At 45.2% G+C, this 21,931-nt stretch overlaps 1 long non-coding RNA gene across 1 annotated transcript; it reads right to left on the bottom strand.

The window, feature by feature from the left end:
- Window positions 1–335: 335 nt before the first annotated feature.
- Window positions 336–20,082, bottom strand: LOC142830307 (uncharacterized). Its single transcript, XR_012905469.2, has 3 exons — window positions 19,983–20,082; window positions 2,964–3,156; window positions 336–488 (listed from the first exon to the last, which is right to left on the bottom strand). It is a non-coding gene; the product is annotated as an uncharacterized LOC142830307 (long non-coding RNA).
- Window positions 20,083–21,931: the final 1,849 nt, after the last annotated feature.

Here is a 21,931-nt window from a genome sequence, read left to right as displayed (position 1 = left end):
ACTCATACCATTCACAGTAATTGAAATAAAATCCTCAAACCAGAAGAGAATCTCCTGGGAACACATTAATCTATGGGATAAAATTAATGAGTTAGATGGGGTAAACACCAAGGAATAAGTTGGCCCCTGGTGTTGGGAATCAAAAAGGGTCTTTCCGTTTGTTTTCATAAAGATGTATTTTAGGGCACAATATCATATACACTGAAGACAAATAATGGGCAAGTCTCATTCAGATAAGGTTTCATTCAGATAAGCATCCAGATGTTTGGGAGCTTAGTTGGGCCTTATCTAAAGCTCCTGTGCCTACCTACGGGAAGTGGGCACAGGAGCTTTATATTATCTGTAGCTATATTATAAAAAAGAGGCAAGAGAAGATACCAAAGTAAAGAGCAGGTGAGAAGTAGGTACAAAGGTTCTTGTGAATTTTTCACTACTTTTCAGCTTTGCAAATGTGTCTTAAACTGAAATGATGATCAATTTTCTTCTTACTGATAAAACAAAACAAAAAAAATAGTCTGAGTTAGCACAGGTACAGATGAAATTGTGTAAATATTTATGCAGCCTGAGTGACAATATATGTATGTGAGAGGTTCTAATTTATTTTCTCATCCCTGCCACCCAAAGAGCCTAAATGTAAATGATTGATTTCATAGGCTAAAAGTGGAAAAATCTTGGAAAGTGGAGTGTCAGAAATAAATCTCTCTCTCTCTATATATATGTTTTAGAGTGTGTCTGTCTGTCTGAGAGTCCGTCTCTCTGTGTGTCTGTAAGTCCGTTTGTTCACAAACTCCTCCTAAATGATAAGAGCTAAGGCCACCAAATTGGTATGCAGCTTCCTCTTCTCTTAACTTAAAGGTCAGGGTTTGGTTGTGCCAGGAAAATAGGAAGTCCCTGGAATGGAACTGTTTTCTATAATACAGAAAGGTAGGGAACAGAGAGGAGGGATACAATATTCACAGTGGCCACTGGGGGGGGGGGGGGGAGGGGAGTGAGCCCAAGGGAAAGCTATACTGCAAAGTGACCACTGGGGGCAGCTTGCCATCTTGCTTATTACCACACCAAATAAATAGCCCACCTGCCTCAAACCCTTCTTTCCAGCTCTTGGCTGCAGTGCCAGAGGGGGTGAGAGAGACAGCCCTGCGGGAGACAGCCCTGCCACACCTGGGGTGAGGTGGGAAAGCCCCTGCCAGAGGGGGAAAGGCTCCTGACAGTGGGGATGTGTGCAAAAGGCTCCTGTCAGCCTGGGGGGAGGGCCCCTTCTGGCCAGAGGGATGGGGGGGAGGCCCCTTCTGGCTGTGGGGAAGAGAAAGCCCCATCAGATTGGACTCCCCACCCTGAGTCCCTCACCCCCAACCTTTACTCTTGCATCCCCCATCCCAGCCCCCTGCCCTGAGCCTCTCCTCAACACCCCCCCCACACACCCTGCCTCTAGCGCGCGCACACACACACACACACACACACACACACACCACCAGCCCCCTGCCCTGAAGGACCTAGGCAGTGCTGGGTACATCTTCTAGTAGATAAATAAAACTTGTAGCAAGCTGAGTACTTGTTTGAATCAATACACTAGTACTGTGACCCCTGTGAGACCCAGCCAAAATTTTTATATCTGGATGGGATTTATTTGGTAACAGCCTTATACCTGCTATTGCTTACATGCCCTGTATGACAAAATTATATGCACCGAGACATGTATTGGCTAATACAGTGACCACAGAGTTTTCTTAATTGGAAAAAAAATTCTGTATGTTGACCACATGTATAAGCTTCATAACCTGTCTTTCACTGCACCGGGGAATGAAAGCGGAATGAACACTGAGCTGCTAGGCTGATAGGGGCCTGATCCAATTCCTTCTGAAATCAATGTGAGTCTTTTCATTGACTTTAATAGGACTTGCATCCGATCCTAAGAAACATTATCCACTCCTAGCCCAAAGCCTTTGGATGCTGCTTTACACAAACACAGCTCAATTATGAGTCCACAGGTTTCTGGAGTAAGAGGCCATCCTGAGTGCTTGGGGCTGGCAAAGACAGGATCAGGCAATTGGAAACAGCTGTTGAGAGCTGATGTAAAACTTACACAGAGGAAGAGATTTGCTATATATAAGAAGCTTTATTTGTCCTACAAAATGCAAGTACTGTGCTACACGTTCTTAAGCACCATCTACTGGCACCTCACCTGTTAACCATTTCAGTGTATACAGTTGGAGCAGTTCTGTAAGTGGAAAACCAGTGAGCTGTCCCCAATAAGTAATTGGAGACATTAATTCTGCTTGTTTCTGGCTATGTTTGTACATTTAAATTGCTATAGCAGCACAACTGGGCTGCATCTAGACAGGCAAGTTTTTCCGCAAAAGCAGGAAAAACTTGCCAGCTGTCTACATTGGCCGCTTGAATTTCCGCAAGAACACTGACTTCCTACTGTCTGAAATCAGTGCTTCTTGCAGAAATACTATGCTGCTCCTGTTCGGGCAAAAGTCCTTTTGCGCAAAAGCTTTTGTGCAAAAGGGCCAGTGTAGACAGCTCAGATTTTTTTTGGTGCAAAAGCGCGTCTAGATTGGCACGGACGCTTTTCTGCAAAAAGTGCTTTTGCGGAAAAGCGTCCGTGCCAATCTAGACGCTCTTTTCCGCAAATGCTTTTAATGGAAAACTTTTCCGTTAAAAGCATTTGCGGAAAATCATGCCAGTCTAGACATAGCCCTGCAGTGCTGCAGCTAGAGTGCTTCAATGTAGACAGCAATGGGAGGGACTTAGTGTTAGTTGGCTTGCGTTTTGTTTACATCCCTGACATAACTGGGTTCACTAACATGTTAGCATACATTTCTGTGCCAACTACTTCTCCCAAAGGGCACAGGGACACCAAGTATGGCCAATAGCCACAGTAGTTTGGCTATGAAGAGAAAAGCAGTATCATTTAGTACTTAGCATTCTTTTTATCCATAGATCTCAGAGCACTTTACCAAGTTTAAGCAGACTTTCATCTCACAGATGGGAAAACCTGATGCATGGAGAGGTGAAGTGACTTGCCCGAGGCTACCAAATGAGTCAGAGACAAAGCTGGGTTTAGAATCAGATCTTCCAATGCATAGACCAGTGATGCATTGATCCCTGGACCGAGATGCATCATGTTACTGCTGACATAAGAGAAGGCTCCTGGAACACAGCATAGAGAAATAGATTATTTTCACAGAAGACCAGGCATTTTTAAAATAAAGAACTTCTCATTGTTTTCTGCCACTTCAAAGCCATGGGAAATTATATTTATGTCTCCCATCCAAGAGGTTTTTCTATGTGGGAGGGTATGATGATTTAGCTATTGTCTCACTGCTGGGAACTATAAAATATATTGCAATAAGTGTGCTGTCATTCATTTTGCTTAGATGAATTTTCATTTGTTGTTCTGGGTGCCTTGAGTATTTAACTTCTGAATATTATAAAAATTGAGGCTTGCTTCATCAAATGTTTGAAGTGAAAATCTTATGACTGACACTTTTGGGGGTGAGAGATCCATTTTTTCTTAAATTATATATAAGAAATATGACATCATTTGTTCTGTGATTTTCATTGGGAATTATTAGTGCCATAAAAGAAAGTTAACATAGGCAAAGGACTTTATTCTCACTTTTGATAGGAGGAGAGCAGGTGTAAAGTACAGCTGGTGCCTGATGCAATGCTGAACCATAACCTTTCTATATCAGCCTCTGAAGTTGCTAGTTCCTGGGAGGGTCTTCCATGCTAAGCAGCCACACAGAGAGAGAGAGAGAGCAAAATTGGCCCATTCAAAGAGAAAGACCACCACCTCCAGTTACTCTGATTGGCAATGGGATTTATAGGAACAAGCACAAGGCACAATGGATACTCTCAGTGTGTCTCCAGAGGTACATCTACACTGTATGGCTATTTCGAGATACAAGAGGTATCCCGAAATAGCTACCCCCGGTCTACACAGGCCACCCATTTTTTTTAAATAACGGGCTTGCTATTTTGCCATCCTGGTAAACCTTGTTGCATGAAGGATAAGGGATTGCCCAAAATAGTACATTATTTCAAAATTTGGCACTGCATAGATGCACCAAATTTCAAAATAAGCTATTTTGAAATAGATTAGAAATAAGATATGCAATTTGCATAGCACAAATTGCATATATTATTTTGAGTTTAGGGTGCTGGTAGACGCACCTCAGATGTACTAAGGTTAGTAGGGTCTAACCTGTCTAATGCCAATGAGCGAATACACATGAGGGTATAAATTTACGAAATCATTGAACAACATTTCCTGAACAGCTGAACAGCCTGTTGTGAATTTCAGCCTGGGAGTTGAGAGGTCGCATACAGCAGAGACTTTGTCCCATAAATAACAGTGACCACAAGGCAGTGAGGCCATGGTACATATGAACATGCATTTTGCAATACCTTTATCACCTAAGCAGCTCTTGAGAGCAGTTTAAAATATAAAAATTAAATTAGAAAAGGAACCTCTTAAGTACATTAAAATGGTACAGCTACATTTTAAAATATTGGGTGTACAGATTGTTGCACTGATAATGCTTAAAAACATTTCCTCCTGCATCTGTCCCACAGAGCTTTGTTTATAAAAATCACCCTTAAAAATCCTCTTTGATTGCATTTTCTTCATTCTTTTGTGACACCACATTGTTCATGTGTTTTCAAGAGCTCGTCCTGATTAAAGGCACCAGCTTTTAAAAATGAGATGCTAATGTTGCTCTCTCTTCAGTGAACATCTCCACTTCGCCTTGTGACAGGCTGTCATAAAATATGTCTCTAAACTGCCAAGATAGATCCTTGGAGACAATCAGTAATGCAATTTTCAGTCGTGTGCTAAAACCCAGAGTGAGTGCACCTTGTTGTTGTGTGCAGTGATCTGATATCTGAGCTATTTGTTTTATGTCCCTAAGATAAAATTAGTGGATATAATATGGATGTCTCATTTGTGGAAATATTTACAGTATTTCTTTCAAGAATCATTCCATTCATAATACTATCTGGCAAAGGATGGATATTGATGGACTGCATTGGATTCTATCTTGGATAAAAAGTTTCCATACCAACCTGTTAAAACAAGTAATAAGTAGATATTTTAAAATGTTTACTCTATAAATATTATTGACATATTTTTATACTATAACTGATTCACAGAATACACTCAGACAAGAATTCATCTTTTCAAAATTCCACAAAATTCCACACAAGTCACATGAATTAATTAATTATAACCCAAGGCCTTGGCCCTATAAGTACAGATGCATGAGCTTAATTACTCTCTAGATATGTCTGAATGCAAGAAAAGACATAACTGATACAAGTCAAGTAACTTAGGCTCAGTGGTCCTAAACTGCTGGCTATAAAATTTCAGTGTAGACATTCAGGCTTGGAATAGAGTCTGTGCTTGGAGATCCTATGAGATGGGAGGTCTCAGAAAGTGTGGGTGCTTTCTTGACTATGCCAGGGATCAACGCTGCGATGATCGATCCAATGGCTGTTGATTTATCATATATCCTTAGATTTGATAAATTGATCTCTGAGCACTCTCCCACTGCTGTTGGTTCTCCACCAGGATAAGAAGAGTAGCCAGCACCGATTGGAGAGCAACCCCCGCTGACCTTACCACACACGAGACGCTACAGTAAAAACATTGACTTCAGCTGTGCTATTTGCACAGCTGAAGTCACATAGATTAAAAGCTTCAGAGGGGTAGCCAAGTTAGTCTGTAACTAGAAAAACTTAACAAACAACAAATAGTCTTTAAGGTGCTACTAGACTAAAAAGCCATGTAGATGGTATCATTAGCTTTCGTAGGCACAACCTGCTTCTTCAGATGACAGGAGTTTTGAAGGTCCAGATTCAAGAATAAATAAGGGGAGGGGGAGGAGGAAGAAGGAAAAAAGGGGGAAAAAGACAGTGAATAGATTGTTCAAGTTACAAGAGGCTGATAGGAGCAATTGGCACCTCCATTGTTTGGTTGGTTGGTTAAGTCTTTAGGATGTGGAAGGTAGTTTTCGAGCCAGTCCCTTTGATCTGGACTTTCAATACTCCAGTCATCTGAAGAAGTGGATTGTGCCCACGAAAGCTGATGATACCATCTACATGTTTTGTTAGTCTTTAAGGTGCAACTAGACTATTTGTTGTTTTTTAAGTTTTTTTCACATAGATTAGATGGACTGCAGCTGAGGTCCACCTCATTTAACAAAATCCAGTTTTCATTCATATTATGTGATTCTTCACATAATAGTCTCCTACAAAAAAGAATGTGCATCATGATTCTTTTAACTCCTTGAGGGTATGTCTACACTAGAAAGTTAGTTCGAACTAACGGACGTTAGTTCGAACTAACTTTCCTATGCGCTACACTAGCGCTCCGTTAGTTCGAACTTAATTCGAACTAACGGAGCGCTTAGTTCGAACTAGGTAAACCTCATTTTACGAGGACTAACGCCTAGTTCGAACTAGCTAGTTCGAACTAAGGGCTGTGTAGCCCTTTAGTTCGAACTAGTGGGAGGCTAAGGCTTCCCAGGTTTCCCTGGTGGCCACTCTGGCCAACACCAGGGAAACTCTATTGCCCCCCTCCCGGCCCCGGAGCCCTTAAAGGGCCACGGGCTGGCTACTCACTTTGTGCCAGTTGCAAGGCTGCCAGCACCCGTGCCTGCACAGCCTGCACCTGCCACACCATGAGCCAGCCATCCGAGGGCTCCCAGCCCTCCACTGCTCCCCACGACCAGCCTGGCGGCTCCCGGGAGCCTGCCCGGGGGCGCACAAGGCGGGCGCCCGCCTGGTCAAGTGCGGAGATCGTGGACCTCATCGAGGTTTGGGGGGAAGCCTCAAATGTCCACGATCTCCGCACTAGCCACCGGAACGCGGCCGTCTATGGACGCATGGCTGCCAGCCTGGCCGCCAGGGGCCACCAGCGCAGCCGGGAGCAGGTGCGCTGCAAGATTAAAGACTTGCGGCAGTCCTACTCCCGGGCCTGCCTGCCAGGGGCTGACCCGGAGGCCTGCCCCCACTTCCATGCCCTGGACCGCATCCTGGGGCCTCATGCCGTCCCTGCCCCCCGGGACGTGATTGACCCCGGGGCAGAGGGACCGCTCCTGGACACCGAGGAGGAGCAAGAGGGCTCTGAGAGCCAGGAGCCTGCTGCCAGCCTTCCCAGGACCCGGGACCCCCGAGGCACCCCACAGAGCCGCTCGCCTGCATCATCAGAGGCCGGGGAGGCGTCCACCTGTGAGTACCCTCGTGTTCCCCTTATGTGTACGGGGGGCTGGGGCGAGAGGGAGCCCCGGGACCGTGCGCCTGGGCCTTGCCCACCACGGAGCAGCAGCTGGGGATCCTGCAGGGGCCCTGGCCTTGCAGAGGGGAGCTGGGTTTCACACACCTGGGCCCCTGGGGTAATTGACCGCTGGTCTTCTTGCACCACAGCTGCAGCACCGGGGACTGCAGGGCGCACCACACCGCCTGCAGCAGCCGCCCGCGCCCGGGCAAGCAGGACAGCCAGGAACCAGGAGGACTACCAGAGGCGGCATCTCCGGTTCCTGGACCGACAGCTCCGTCTCCAGGACCACTGGGTCCAGGAGGACCTCAGGCTGCGCCAGAGGAGTCTGGAGGCCCTGGAGGAGCAGGGCCGTGCCCTGCGAGGCCACCTCCAGAGCCTGCTAGACCGCTTCCCATTTCCTCCTCCCCCTGCTCCCCCTCTTGCTCCCCCTGCTCCCCCTCTTGCTCCCCCTCTTGCTCCCCCTGCTCCCCCTCTTGCTCCCCCTCTTGCTCCTCCTGCTCCCCCTCTTGCTCCCCCTCTTGCTCCTCCTGCTCCCCCTCTTGCTCCCCCTCTTGCTCCCCCTGCTCCCCCTCTTGCTCCTCCTGCTCCTCCTGCTCCTCCTGCTTCCGCTCCTGCTTCCTCCACACCCCCTGTCCTCTCTGCCCCCCCCTCCACAACCATTCCCCACCGACGCCCCCGGACCCGCAGTGTGGCGAGACGGGAGAGGCACCCAGACTCCCACCCCTGAGCTTTCCTTTCCCTTCCTCCCTTCCCTCCCCTCCCCTCCCAGCTCCCTCGTCCCAGGTTTCCCCCTCCCTTCTCCCACCTTCATTCCTCCCTCCCCCACCCCAGTTCTCTGAAATAAACAGACGTTTTTGTTTGAAAAACAGGTGTCTTTATTGTACAGTAGCTAGGGAGGGGAAAGGGGAAGGGGGGGGGGTAGGGTGGAAGAAGGCCCCGGTGGGGCATGCAGGGAGAGGTCAGTCCTCCTCCTCCTCCACCTGGAAGCTCTCCCGCAGGGCTTCCCGGATCCGGATGGCCCCCCGCTGGGCTTCCCGGACGGCGGCGGTGCGGGGCTGACCGTAGTGTCCAGCCATGCGGTCAGCCTCAGCCATCCAGGCTGGCAAGAAAGCCTCCCCCTTCCGCTCACACAAATTGTGGAGCACACAACATGCCGCCACCACGGGAGGGATGTTGTGCTCGGCCAGGTCCAGACGGGTGAGGAGGCATCGAAAGCGGGCTTTCAGTCGCCCGAAGGCCCCCTCCACCACGATGCGGGCCCTGCTCAGCCTGTTATTGAAGGCCTGGCGGGAGGGATTGAGGTGTCCCGTGTAGGGCTTCATGAGCCAGGGCTGCAGTGGGTAGGCGGCATCCCCCACCAGGCAGACGGGCATGTCCACGTCCCCGACCCTGATGTGGCGGTCGGGGAAGAAGGTCCCGTCCTGCAGCCGCTGGCACACGGAGGAGTTCCGGTACACCCGGGCGTCGTGTGCTTTGCCGGACCAGCCCACATTTATGTCCGTCAACTGTCCCCGGTGGTCACATACGGCCTGCAGGATGACGGAGAAGTACCCCTTGCGGTTCACGTACCGGGACGCCTGGTGTTCCGGGGCACGGATGGGGATGTGCGTCCCGTCGATGGCCCCCCCGCAGTTGGGGAAGCCGAGGGCGCCGAATCCCCGGATGACGGCATCCGGGTCGGCGAGGCGGACCACCCTGCGGAGCAGCACCCGGTTGATGGCCTTGACCACCTGCGGAGAGAGACACAGCAAAGCGTCAATCAGTGGGGCGCCCGGGTGGCTGGGAGCGTGCGTGCCCTGGCAGTGCCCCGCGCCCCACTCCCGGAAGCAACCCCCCTGGCGGCGTGTAGTACGGCCGGGACAGCCCGACCCCTCCGGTGCGGGGCGCTTTCGCCTCCTCCCGCCCCCCCCTTGTCCCTGGGGCGGCCCATCCCCTCCTCGCAGCCCCCCTGCCCCCCGGCTCGGTGGCCGACGAGCGCCGTACTTGCATGAGCACTGCTCCGACAGTGGATCTCCCCACGCCGAACTGGTTCCCGACGGATCGGTAGCTGTCCGGCGTGGAGAGCTTCCAGAGGGCGATGGCCACCCGCTTCTGGAGGGGGATGGCGGGCCTCATGCGAGTGTCCCTTCTTTGCAGGGCAGGGGCGAGCCACTCGCAGAGCTCCAGGAAGGTGTCCCTCCTCATCCTAAAGTTCTGGGTCCACTGTCGGTCGTCCCAGCGCTCCAGGACGATGCGGTCCCACCAGTCGCTGCTGGTGTCCAGACGCCAGATGCGGCGGGGCACGCCGGTGCCAGGGCGCCGCCGCGGCTCCTCCACGGCCCCCAGGGCGGCCAGGCGGAGAGGCAGGGGGCTGACGTTCCCCAGGTGGTGCCAGGCAGCCTCGAGCCATTGCTGGCAGGCTTGCAGCAGCAAGTCCAGAACGTGCACCAGAAGGTGCAGGGCGAGCCGTGGCTCCATGTTGCCACCTGCGGCGGCCCCCCCGAAGGGAAGCACCGACACAGACGGGCACAGAGACCGACGCTTTGCTGTCCCTCGGCGAGGTTGGCAAGCAAGCAGGAAAAGCTGAGAACCGGCTGTCCAGGGGGGGTCCCTTTAAGCACGAGCCTCAGATAGCCTCAGACAGCAGCCACACAAAGCAACTGCTGACCTGATGCCCTGCCAGAACCGGTTTCAGCTGCCCTTAAATGCCCCCCTGCGTCCAATCAGTGTGGACGCGCTAGTTCGAACTAGCAAAACGCTAGTTCGAACTAGTTTTTAGTTCTAGATGCGCTAGTTCGAACTAGCTTAGTTCGAATTAACTAATTCGAACTAAGTTAGTTCGAACTAGCGCTGTAGTGTAGACGTACCCTGAGAGATTATGTCCCAATTACCAACACAAGTTTGTAAATAAAGGAAATGTAATAGATTCAATGAAATCTACAGAGTAGGTATAATGTTCAGATACATGTGAGTGTGGATGACTTCAGCTAAAGCAAGAATAGAAAGAACTACATTTAATATTAACAGCACTCAGACTAAAGTCTTCAGAATGCTTGCTTTGCAAACACTCTAATAATAGTGCTGAAAAAAGCCCTTAGGTATTAAAAGTAGATATCTAATGAAAAAGAAATACAAGTGATAGGCTATTAGCTAAGATTAAAGGGATTCAAGAGGAATGTTTTACTCCATCAATTAAGAACAATCAGCAAAGTCAGTTATACACCCTAATAAAATATATGCCACTTTTGCTGCTTGTTATAAAAACTTTCATACCTTAGATGCACCAAGCTCTGAAGTTATTCAAAAATATCTGGAAGTAGCAGGCTTTCCAAAGGTAAGGAAAATTGCCAAAAAAAAATTTAATTTATTTAAAATATTTTTAGATAAAGAAACAACAGAAGATGAAATTCTAAAGGCAATAGCAAGTATGAAAAGTGGCAAAACTCCAGTACCTGATGGTTTTTCTGCTTAGGAATTAGTGAATCATTTGAGAGGTTACTTTAGTGCCCTGCTAACAGGGGAGGAACTTCTGAAAAACGCTATTGTTTTTCTCCCTAATGCTGGAAAAGATTTTACTTTAAGCAGTTTCTATAGGCCTATATTTTTGTTGAACAATGACATAAAGATTTTAGCAAAAATACAAACGAGCCAAATAAACTCCCACCTTATATAAATTCAGTTCAAACTAGATTAATTAAAAACAACAAGTAGCCCTGTGGCACCTTAGGGTATGTCTACACTAGGGTATGTCTACACTACTTCAAACTAGGGTGGTTAATGTAGTCATACAAACTTGCAAATGAAGCCCGGGATTTGAATTTCCCGGGCTTCATTTGCATGTTGCCGGGCGCCACCAGTTTTAAATGTCTGCTAGTGCGGACTCCGTGCCCGCGGCTACATGCGGCACGAACTAGATAGTTCGGACTAGGCTTCCTATTCCGAACTATCTGTACGCCTCGTTCCACCCTTCAGTGTAGAGTCGCCAATTATGCTGTACTCCTTGGTAAATATGACTTCAACAACTATACCGTTTCACGAGGCGTAACGGTAGTTCGGACTAGGAAGCCTAGTCCAAACTACCTAGTCCGTGCCGCGTGTAGCCGCGCGGCACGGAGTCCGCACTAGCGGACATTTAAAAATGGCGGCGCCCGGCTTTATGCAAATGAAGCCCAGGAAATTCAATTCCCGGGCTTCATTTGCAACTCCGGTTGCCTACATTACCACCCTAGTTCGAACTAGGGTGGTAGTGTAGACATACCCATATAGACCATACAGTTCAAAGGGGATCAACTTGACTCAATGGTGGTGATAACTTCCTTGCTCATCAAAATGTTCAAAAAGATCAGGGACCTGGCTCACAAGCTCCACCTTATGCCACAGGCTTCAGCACATGATTGCCTTCAGCTGCTTGGCCACATGACTGTGCAACCTAGTGGTCCCCACTGCATGTCTATTCATGAGGTGCCTACAAGGCTGGCTCAGTATGATCTACAGACCACACTACCATTTCTTCACCAGGTCTTTCTCCATCCCAACCACAGTAAAAATGCACTACTGGGGTGGACAAAGTACAGAACCTATGTTCAGGAATTTAGTTCCAACCACCAGAGCCCTCTACCACCATTACAACAGACGCCTCCCTCATGGGCTGGGGGACATACATGGGAAGTTTAACAACACAGGCCCTCAAAAGAAAAGTAGCTCCACAATAACGTACTGGATCTAAGAGCCATCCGACTAGCTTGCTTACACTTCCTTCCGGCAATAGCACACAAGCATGTCAAGATATACACTGACAATGTGACCGGTGTGTTTTACATAAATAGACAAGGGGGCACCTGATTCCATGCCCTCTGTACAGAAGCTATTACATTATGGAACTGGTGCCTTTCCCACAACACCCTCAGCGCTTGTTATCTACCAGCTGCACTGAACACCACAACCGATGCACTAAGCAGATCACTGCCCCAATAGCACAAGTGGAAGATAACTCACAGTATTCTAGACATGATCTTCTTCCACTGGGATCACCCTCTAATAGACCCAACAAGAAATGCCTCCTACACTGCTCCAGGGCAGGCATAGGCAAAGGCTCCCTCGGAGGTGCTCTCACCATGAAATGGGACCACTGACTCTCTTATGTATTCCCTCCCATTTCCCTCCTTCTCTGCACAATACTCAGGATAAGGAGGGACAAAGCCAGAGTCATTCTAATAGCCCCATGCTATTAGATGATAGCACAATATTTGCGCACCGGAATAGGAAGTGGTTCCTCAAGAGCCTCCGGTTGTTATACCCTAACATAACACCCACAAGCGAGCCATGGGATCTTCACCTGGTCTTCAGTGCACTCACCAAACTCCCTTTTGAGCCAATGGCCACTTGCACCTTTCTATGAAGACAGCATTTTTGGTTGCAATCACATCTGCCAGATGAATGGGAGAAATGGCAGTTCTGAGGGCGGATCCTCCATACATAATCTTTTTTTTAAAGATAAAGTCACACTACGTGCCCACCCAAAATTCCTCCCCAAGATCCATTCTTCCTTCCACATAAACCAGACCATTCACTTATCCGTTTTTCCCCTAAGCCTCGTGCTCTTTCATTTTACATTCATAGAACTTGGTCCTGTAGGACTTTGTCCAGGCTATCCATATCCATCGTATCTTCCCAAAGACAGTCTCACTGGATTTTGGATTACATAACCTTATGCTACCAGCACAATCACCCTACTCCACCTACCTCCATCAGGACCTATTCCATCAGATCCATGGCCACCTCCATAGCTTACCTCCTCAGATCCCTTTCCAAGACATATGCACTGCAGCCACACAGGCTTCTGATCAAACTTTTGTGAAGCTTTCTACACACTTTCTCATGGACCTCTTCCTTCAACTAAGGTCACCAAAGCAGTGTTGTCCACTGTTTACCTGCCAGATCTGAAGTTCCTACCTCCTTATGACCTATTGCTTTTCAGTCACCTTCTGTGGAGCACACTCAGGGCCATCTCTCTCTCTCTCGAAGAGGAGGTTACTCAACTTTAGCAATAACTGACATTCTTTGAGATAAGCATCCCTGTGGGTGCTGCACTGCCCTTCCTTCCTCCCCTCTACTTCGGAGACTCTTTTTATTATACATGGCCCCCGTAGGCACTACTTTAAAGGGTCTGATCTGTGGGGCTGGGAAGTACCGACATCTACTGTGGAGCACCCACAGAGATGCTCATCTTGAAAAACATCAGTTACTGCTAAAGGTGAATAACCTCCTCTTTCTTGGATGGGAAAATCAAACTCAGTCATAATGAATATTCTGCCAATACTCTCCTTATTTCACAATCATTCTGTGATTATCTCAGATGAAACCCTAGCAAGAATACAGAAGCTTCTGTTAGAATGTATATGGAATTAGAAAAGGCAAAGAGTGAGCACAAATACTTTGTACAGACCCATTCAACAGGGTGGATTAATTTCCAGATATTTTATGGTGCTATCATGCCAGCTAGCTCAAAGTAGTGGTGGGTGTGGGAGGATGAACCGTGGGTCTTTATTGAGCAAGAAAACTGCCAGTGTAAATAATGCTAGGCTGCCATAAATTAATTAAAAAAAAATTAAGCCTGCCAGAAATGTGCACACATTCTTTAGTAAAGGCTGCTTTATGGGTTTGGGTTTGGAATAGAACTAGAGATAACAGTTCTTTAGCCTCACTGATGACATCCATTGCAAATAATGTAAATTGTGAACCAAAGAGCTTCAAAGATTAGCAGAACCTTGGATTACACATAGTGGGCCAGTAAAGAAACTGTTTTTCTTTGCAATAAAAACTAATTTTAACTGGCCTTCTCTCTCCTGGTATCAATACTATCAAGTCAGGCACATGTTATAGTTTTCTTTATAAAACAGGTTAACTTTAATAGAAGCAATGGTACATGATCAATTAGGAAACACACACAAAAAATCACCTAACTTGTCTCAATACTTGCAGAAAGTTTTTCTAACAAAAAAAAGTGTCTATATATGACATATAGGAAAGAGGATGTGAATAAACAAATGGGTTTTGATCTGAAAAAGAGGATTGGCAACCTCAATCTGTAGCACAATAAAAGAAAATATCTCTAAAATACTGTTCAATTGTACTTCAGACCAGCGAGGTTAAAATTAAATAAAGATTGAATGGGGGTAAATGTTGAAGAAACTGGTAAACAGGAGATTTCATACATACATCGTAGACATGTCCAGTCATTAGAGAATATTAGGATGCAATTTGTAATCAAATATCACAAACTATTGGATATTTATTACCAAATGATATTTTGGCTATCCTCTTGGGGTCTCCTGATATAAATGGTCACACAAAAGGAAATGAAGAATAAATTTCTCATCTGGTAGTAATTGTTTGGCAATTGGTAGACTCTCATTGGAAAAAGGAAAAATACTCCAACCATTGAGGGATGGTTCAAAAAAATATGGAAAGCTGTGTTTATGGAAAAATTAACACAGCAATTACATATCCTGCAAACCAGAGATCAGTCAGATACTTAGATATTTGGTTACGTTTTATGCAGAACTCAGACAAAAGTGCATTCACCTGCAATAAAACCCAGCCCACCTATCCAATTTTTTTAATGTTAACATTTGATTGACATACCTGATCAGTTAAATGTGTACATAGAGATTTTACTCAATTGAATAAAATCATTAGAAAAGACATATGTATTATAATGATGCTCATGATGTAATATGGTATCACATTAACTAGAAATATCTGATGACTATATTCCTGCATAATAGCTCTCTAAACAAATGTTAACGGTTGTGCTGATTGTTTTGATTCTGATATTTTCATAGCACGGATTTGTAAAGTTGTTAAAATTTCTTAAATAAAAGTATTAAATATATATAGTAAAGCTGTATTCCCTGCACTTCCATTATTAGCACCTAGAGTGTTGTAGCAAAAGTGGGGGGAAATATAAACCTAATAACTGTACTGAACTATCTGAGCTAAGTAAGAAGCCACATATGGGGTTACAGATACTAATCTGTGTTAGCTGTTGTTGAGGACAATAGATGCCTATGAACTTGGGCTTTTGTCAGAAGATTCTAAAGCCCTCGTGTTTAAAGATGTCCTGCAATGAAAATAAAGTGGACTGGTACCCTTTTGTGTGTTTATGATGTCTATGAAAGGTGAAGGGTGAAGGCTCCCCCACAGATTATTTTTTCAACTTTAGAAATTGAGGTGGTTGAGGCTGGAAGATTAATGGATTGGTAATGAAATGGTGATGTTCCAAGGCGTAAGAGAATGAGAACTGAACACCTGTGAGAGGAGGGTTTTTAGTCCCCAATTTAAAACTTTATTTTTGACACCTCAACATTTCAGGCACTCATTATGCACCAGGAAGTGAAGCAGAAAGGGCATAAGCACTAGTTTTAAAAAAATCCTTAATGAGTCCCCTTTAAGAGAGAGGACCATTAAACTGCTGTATTGCAAAGCAGCTATAAATACACTTGCTCAATCCCAGACACTTGGGATTCCAGCTCCAGTTGGATTCTGATAGATAATTGATGCAGGTAACTAGATTGGTGATTTATAAGTGGCCAATGCTGGATATGTGGTTCTGCTGAAAAAGGATTTAGTATACCTTTGAAGGTATTAAAACAGGATTCTTGAACAGATGAGTGATTATTTTGGTCCCAGGATAAATTAGACCTTGACCTTTTCAAGTTGGTGATCCCTTATGTGAAGTTAAAAAAAAATGACCTCCTTACAGTCAATGTAAAAGTGAGACACACATAGTATCAATCAAAATGAGGATAAGATGATCTAATTTATTTGAATGCATATTTTGAGAGGTTGGCAGAGAATGTGATTCTGTACAGGGATTGGGGGAGAAAGATTTTCTTTGATTAGATTGTAATGAAATTTTCAATATTTCACGACACCTCCCCGACCTCAATTGCTCTTTGTGACCCACCACTTGAGAAATGTTAAATTAGAGCAACCACAGGGTGGGAAAGATATTGGTTCAAAGTGCAGCTATCTAAGGATCACAATGTCCTACTGTAGTATGGCACAGGGTCTCGAGGTACTTCAGAAAATCCGCCTCCTCCCCCCCATGTTATAGCCCTTGGGACCTTTAAAAGGGAGAACTGTAGCCACAGGCTCATGAGCAGGAGCAAGCATGAATATAAAGTTCTTGCCTCTTCAGCAAAAGCAGCAGATTGGAGAGACCCAAGGGGGTTTCTTAGCATTTCTTAGCATTCATAATATCAGGCAGGACTCCCCTGGGAAAAGGTGTCCAACCAACTGGCTCAAGCTGGAAAGGCCACATGTAGTTCGAGTTGATTTGTTGTGGCTTAAAGTTTGTGTTCTGGAAATAAAGCAAGTCCACGTGAAAGGGAATACGAAAAGAGCTGTAGTGGGGTCTTTATTCTTATGTCCCTGCTCGGTGAGTCTATACATTGCCTCTGCTAGGGACCATGTAGCCACATTTAATGGTTATCCTGAGGAACTCCCTTGCTTGGGTACATTGTCAGGGGTTTTGAAAAGGACAGTATGTGTAACTTATCATTCACAATCCCTGCTGTGCTCTTCTCTCCTATAAGTTGCTTGAATGTGGTCCAATCTGTGCATAAAATCTCCAGTCCTGGATTTCTATAATAAAGTAGATCCTGTGGCTGTTGCTAGACTGAGATATCTAACGTACAGCACAACTTTCATCCAGCTCAGATGTTCAATTTGGTGCCCCGGCACACAAGCAATCACAGATATTTTTTTTTAATTTAGACTCAGCAGTGAATGATGGAAACCAACTCTTACTAGTTTTTCCAGGCTCCATATGACTTTGCTGAGTGTGCAAATATTTTACATTCTAATAAAAATGCACGGAGCTGTTGTCCATATAGTTGCCCAGGTTCCCAGATTGTTCATAGGTAATCAAGCAGGAGGGCATGTACAGGGAATGGATTAATTTGGCTACAAATGTAACGTAGAAATTAGAAATCCAGTACTGCCCAGAAGTTTGGTACAATATATTTAGATTCATTTTGGAGTAAGGGAACAAAATATTTATTTGATAAAGGAAGTTTTCCATTGAAAAGTGATCAGGGAAACTTGCTGCCTCTTACAGAAACTTGCTGCCTATCTGTGTTGGTCACGATACTAGAGAGAGAAGGTGTGGGGGGGGGGAGGACTGACAGAATTGCCGGACCCCTGGGCATAGCGGAGGGGAGTAGACTCTGTGATCCCTGAAGGGGCGGGCTCTTGGGTAGAAGTAGCAGGGTTGGGGGAGTCAGCTTTCAGCACTGTTCAGGCTGCTGCATGCCATGCTCCCTCTCTTCACCAGCCTTTTATGCTGCTGGGAGCATGCTGTGCAAGTAGCAGCGGCAGATGGGATCCCTGCACCCTTTTGAATTGCTGGGCCCCGGGCCAGCTGCTCCCTTGCCCAGTTGGTAGGCCTGGAGAACACAAGTCTGATGATCAGAGAGACAAGTCTTTGAGCTACACAGAGCTGAAGAAGAACTCTCGGCAGCACCAAAGCTTGCGTCTCTCGCTAAGAAGTTGGTTCAATAAAAGATAATGTTACTACAGGCCACAGTTCCGTGTACTCCTACTGCTGGCCCCTGCTCACAACAGGGAGGGTGTGTTGCTGTCTAGCTCAAAGGCCTTCAAACTCAATTCTCTAGGCCCCAGCTCCAGCTCCCAAGTTGACTGCTATCCAGCCTGCTCTCTGCAGACATCTCCCAGGCCAGGACCTCCTCTCATGAGTACTTACAATTTCCATCATTTGCGCAGTTGCTATTGTCAGCTAATGGAAGGCCCACTGCAGCTAGTGCTCTGGTGCATTAGAGCAATCCTACAGCTGCTTTAATTTCTGCCAGCACCTGAATAACCAGAGACTAGAAAAGCACAAAGATAGTAATAGAGAACTGGAGGGCAAATTCTATATCATTTATATAAAGTTAAGCAAGTACTCCACAAATTTAAGAGTTTACATTTCCAGACTTGATTCTTGAGACACTCCATACACACAGCTGCAGGGTAGAGCCTGTCAGTAAAAATTATGTTTTGATTGTCTAAGTGCCTCAATAATAGACAGACAAGGTGGGTGAAGTAAGACTCATTATCCCTGTCCCAGACTGCCCTCAGTGACTGGGTTAGGAATGATTGTTTTGCTTGTTGACTCTAACTCATAAAGAAATTGTGCCTCAGGGATTTGCACATTTATTTCTGACAGCCTTAGTAAAGCAATTCTTTATTAACTCAATAGTATTAGTGTGGTATGTCCTGTGGTTGTTGGTAAGAATCATCTTGAGGTTAGGTGGTTGTCTATAGGAGACTATGGGTCTGTCTCCCAGAGCCTCTTGGAGTATGGTATCCTGTTCCAGTATAGGCTGTAGTTTATTGATAATGTGTTGTACAGGTTTAAGTTGGGGGTTGTAGGTGATGACAAGTGGTGTTCTATTGTTGGTTTTCTTGGGTCTGTCTTGAAGTAGACAACCACCTAACTTCAAGATGATTCTTACCAACAACCACAGGACATACCACACTAATAACAACCCTGTTACCTTCCCTTGCAACAAACCCCGTTGCCAGCTTTGTCCACATCTTCATTCTGCTGATACCAATATTGGACCTAACCAAATGAGTTATAAGATCAAGAACACATATTCCTGCGCATCCAGAAATATAATCTATGCTATTATGTGCCGAAAGTGTCCGTCTGCTATGTACATTGGACACGCATCTCAGACACTTCGCCAAAGGATTAATGCCCACAAAACAGATATCAGACAAGATCACAAAGAGAATACAGTTTCTTGCCATTTTAACCAGAAAGGACACTCTCTCAATGACTTAACCACCTGCATTCTGCTACAAAGACCTTTTACATCTGCACTTGAAAGGGAATCCTCTGAACTGTCATTCATGTTAAAATTCGACACTCTCCAAAAAGGAATGAACAAACACTCAAGCTATCTTACCCATTACCAAGATAGCTTCCCCAATTATCACCTCTAATACCATTAACTCACAAACATCCCACTCTCCCCACCTCTAATATCATCAATTCACAGACACTTACCTTCCTTCCTTCCCCCCCCCCCCCCCGCATCCCCCTCCTGTTCTGAAATGTGATTTGTCCTTTTCATATGTGTTCATTTTTTTTTAATTGTATCCTTTGGTATATATGGTTGTGACTATTTTCTTCCACTATTTGATCTGAGGAAGTGGGTCTGGCCCACGAAAGCTCATCATCTAATAAACCATCTTGTTAGTCTTTAAAGTGCTACATTGTCCTGCATAATGATTTGTTTGCTATGGAACAATATTTGTTGGCAAAAGTGCTTGATTTACAAATCTTTTTTTAAAAGCCCTTTTAACAGCATATTCTAGCAAACATGGTACTTCTATCCCATCCTTCATTTACTAGGTTCCACAAGGTCCTAATTAATACAGACCAGCAACAGCACATATGTGATTCTAAATATGTGTATGTCCTTGAAAGAAAATGATCCGCATGAGCTACAAAATTAACAAACTACCAAAACCACTTTTTCTTGAACTGAGATTATAAACAAAGGGTGAAATCCTGGCCTGACTGAAGTCAATGACAAAATTTCTCATGGACTTCGGTGGGGCGAAAATTTCACCCTAAGGCCCTGAGTGCAAAGAGATCCTTGTGAGCAGACCTTTATGCCAGCTCAGAGACATTTATTACCAGAAGCCCAGAGTAATTCTAGCAGTCGAATGCTGAGGTTGTCAATGGGACTTTGTACAGGCAAGGAGAAGGGCTGCACACAACTCGTTGGAAGTGAAATCCATTCTGAATTCCCTCTTTATTAAAATGCCCTTTGCTATAGCAGAACCCCCTTGGTGTTCTAGAATATCCTTACAGTTGGGAGAAAAGAATCTGTTTCTATTCTGCCACATTTAAATTCAAATATTTAAAATAGTTTCTTTTACGAAAAGCTCTCATCTGCCTGCATATGTTTAAAGTATGCATTTAGGTATTGTGAAAGGGTGCAGAAGTTTATATCAAGATCAGCACTCAGGGGATTAATTTTCCGTTTTTTCCAGCCCCAGGAGAGTGTTGGATTGTCAGACCTAATCAGGGCTCCTGATTACAGAAAGGCCTCTACTTGGTCTCTTTCTTGATCTACATTATTAAATTACTGTCAATCAAGTTATTGTTGTTTTTTTCAAATGAACCCCTGTTAATGCAGAAAGAGAAGGTTGTTAGTAAGGCAGATAATAGAAGAAACTGTGAGATGATAAATCTGAGTATGTATACACTACCCTCCTAGTTTGAACTAGGAGGGTAATGTAGGCATACCGCACTTGCAAATGAAGCCCGGGATTTGAATTTCCCGGGCTTCATTTGCATAAGCGGGGAGCCGCCATTTTTAAAACCCCACTGGTTCGAACCCCGTGCAGCGCAGCTACACGGGGCTCGAACTAGGTAGTTCGGACTAGGCTTCCTATTCCAAACTACCGGTACACCTCGAGGCACGGGGTTCGAACCAGCGGGGTTTTAAAAATGGTGGCTCCCCGCTTATGCAAATGAAGCCCGGGAAATTCAAATCCCAGGCTTCATTTGCAAGTGCGGTATGCCTACATTACCCCGCTAGTTCGAACTAGCGGGGTAGCGTAGACATACCCTCTGAAACCAAAAGTGAGATTGTTTTGCATTCACCGGATTGGACATTTCTGTTAATTTTTTAAAAAAGTTAATTATTTTTGGAGGAATTGGAAGGTGTAACACTTCTTGAAAATTTTACAGGACTCCTTCCTATGCAGTCATTTCCCATTTTGTACATATGCAACTGATTGTTCCTTCCCAAGTGCAGTACTTTGCATTTATCTTTATTGAATTTCATCCTATTTACTTCAAACCATTCCTCTAGTGTGACCAGATTGTTTTGAATTTTAATCCTATCCTTCAAAGCACTTACAATTCCTCCTTGCTTGATATCACTTGCAAACTTTGTAAGTGTACTCTTTATGCCTTTATCTAAATCATTGATTAGTATATTGAACAGAAGCAGACCCAGAATTGATCCATGCAGGCCCGCACTTGATAAAGCCTTTCAGCTTAACTGTGTGAACCTCTAATAACTATTCTGGGGGAATGGTTTTCCAACCAGTTATGCACCCACCTTATAATAGCTTCACCTAGATTATATTTTCTTAGTTTGTTTATGAGAAGGTCATGCAAGACAGTATCAAAAGCCTTATTAAAGTTAAGCTATAACACATCTACTGCTTCTCCCCTTATCCACAAGGTTTGTTACTTGTCAAAGACATGATTTATTTCTGACAAATCCATGCTGACTGTTACTTATCTACTAGGTGTTTTCAAACTGATTGCTTGATTATTTGGACCATTATCTTTCCAGTACTAGTTAAACTGACTTGTCACCAATTCCCTAGGTAGTTGGTATTTCTTTAAAAAAAAAAACTGGCACTATATTTTCCCTCTATTTTGTCTTCCATGAGTTTTTAAAGCTAATCACTAATAGCACAGATATCTCCTCAGTCAGCCCCTTGAGTATTTTAGGACATATTTCATCAGGTCTTGGTGAATTGCAGTCATCTAATATGTATAGTTCCACTCCCCCTTCAGTATGACCTGTTCTGTCCTTCCAGTATATTTTGTACTCTGGTATG

This window comes from Pelodiscus sinensis, chromosome 7 (assembly GCF_052426305.1).
Source record: "Pelodiscus sinensis isolate ZL-2025 chromosome 7, ASM5242630v1, whole genome shotgun sequence".
Lineage (NCBI taxonomy): Eukaryota > Metazoa > Chordata > Testudines > Trionychidae > Pelodiscus > Pelodiscus sinensis.
Note: the sequence above shows the minus strand (reverse complement) of the source record. Positions and strands in the feature narration are given on the sequence as shown.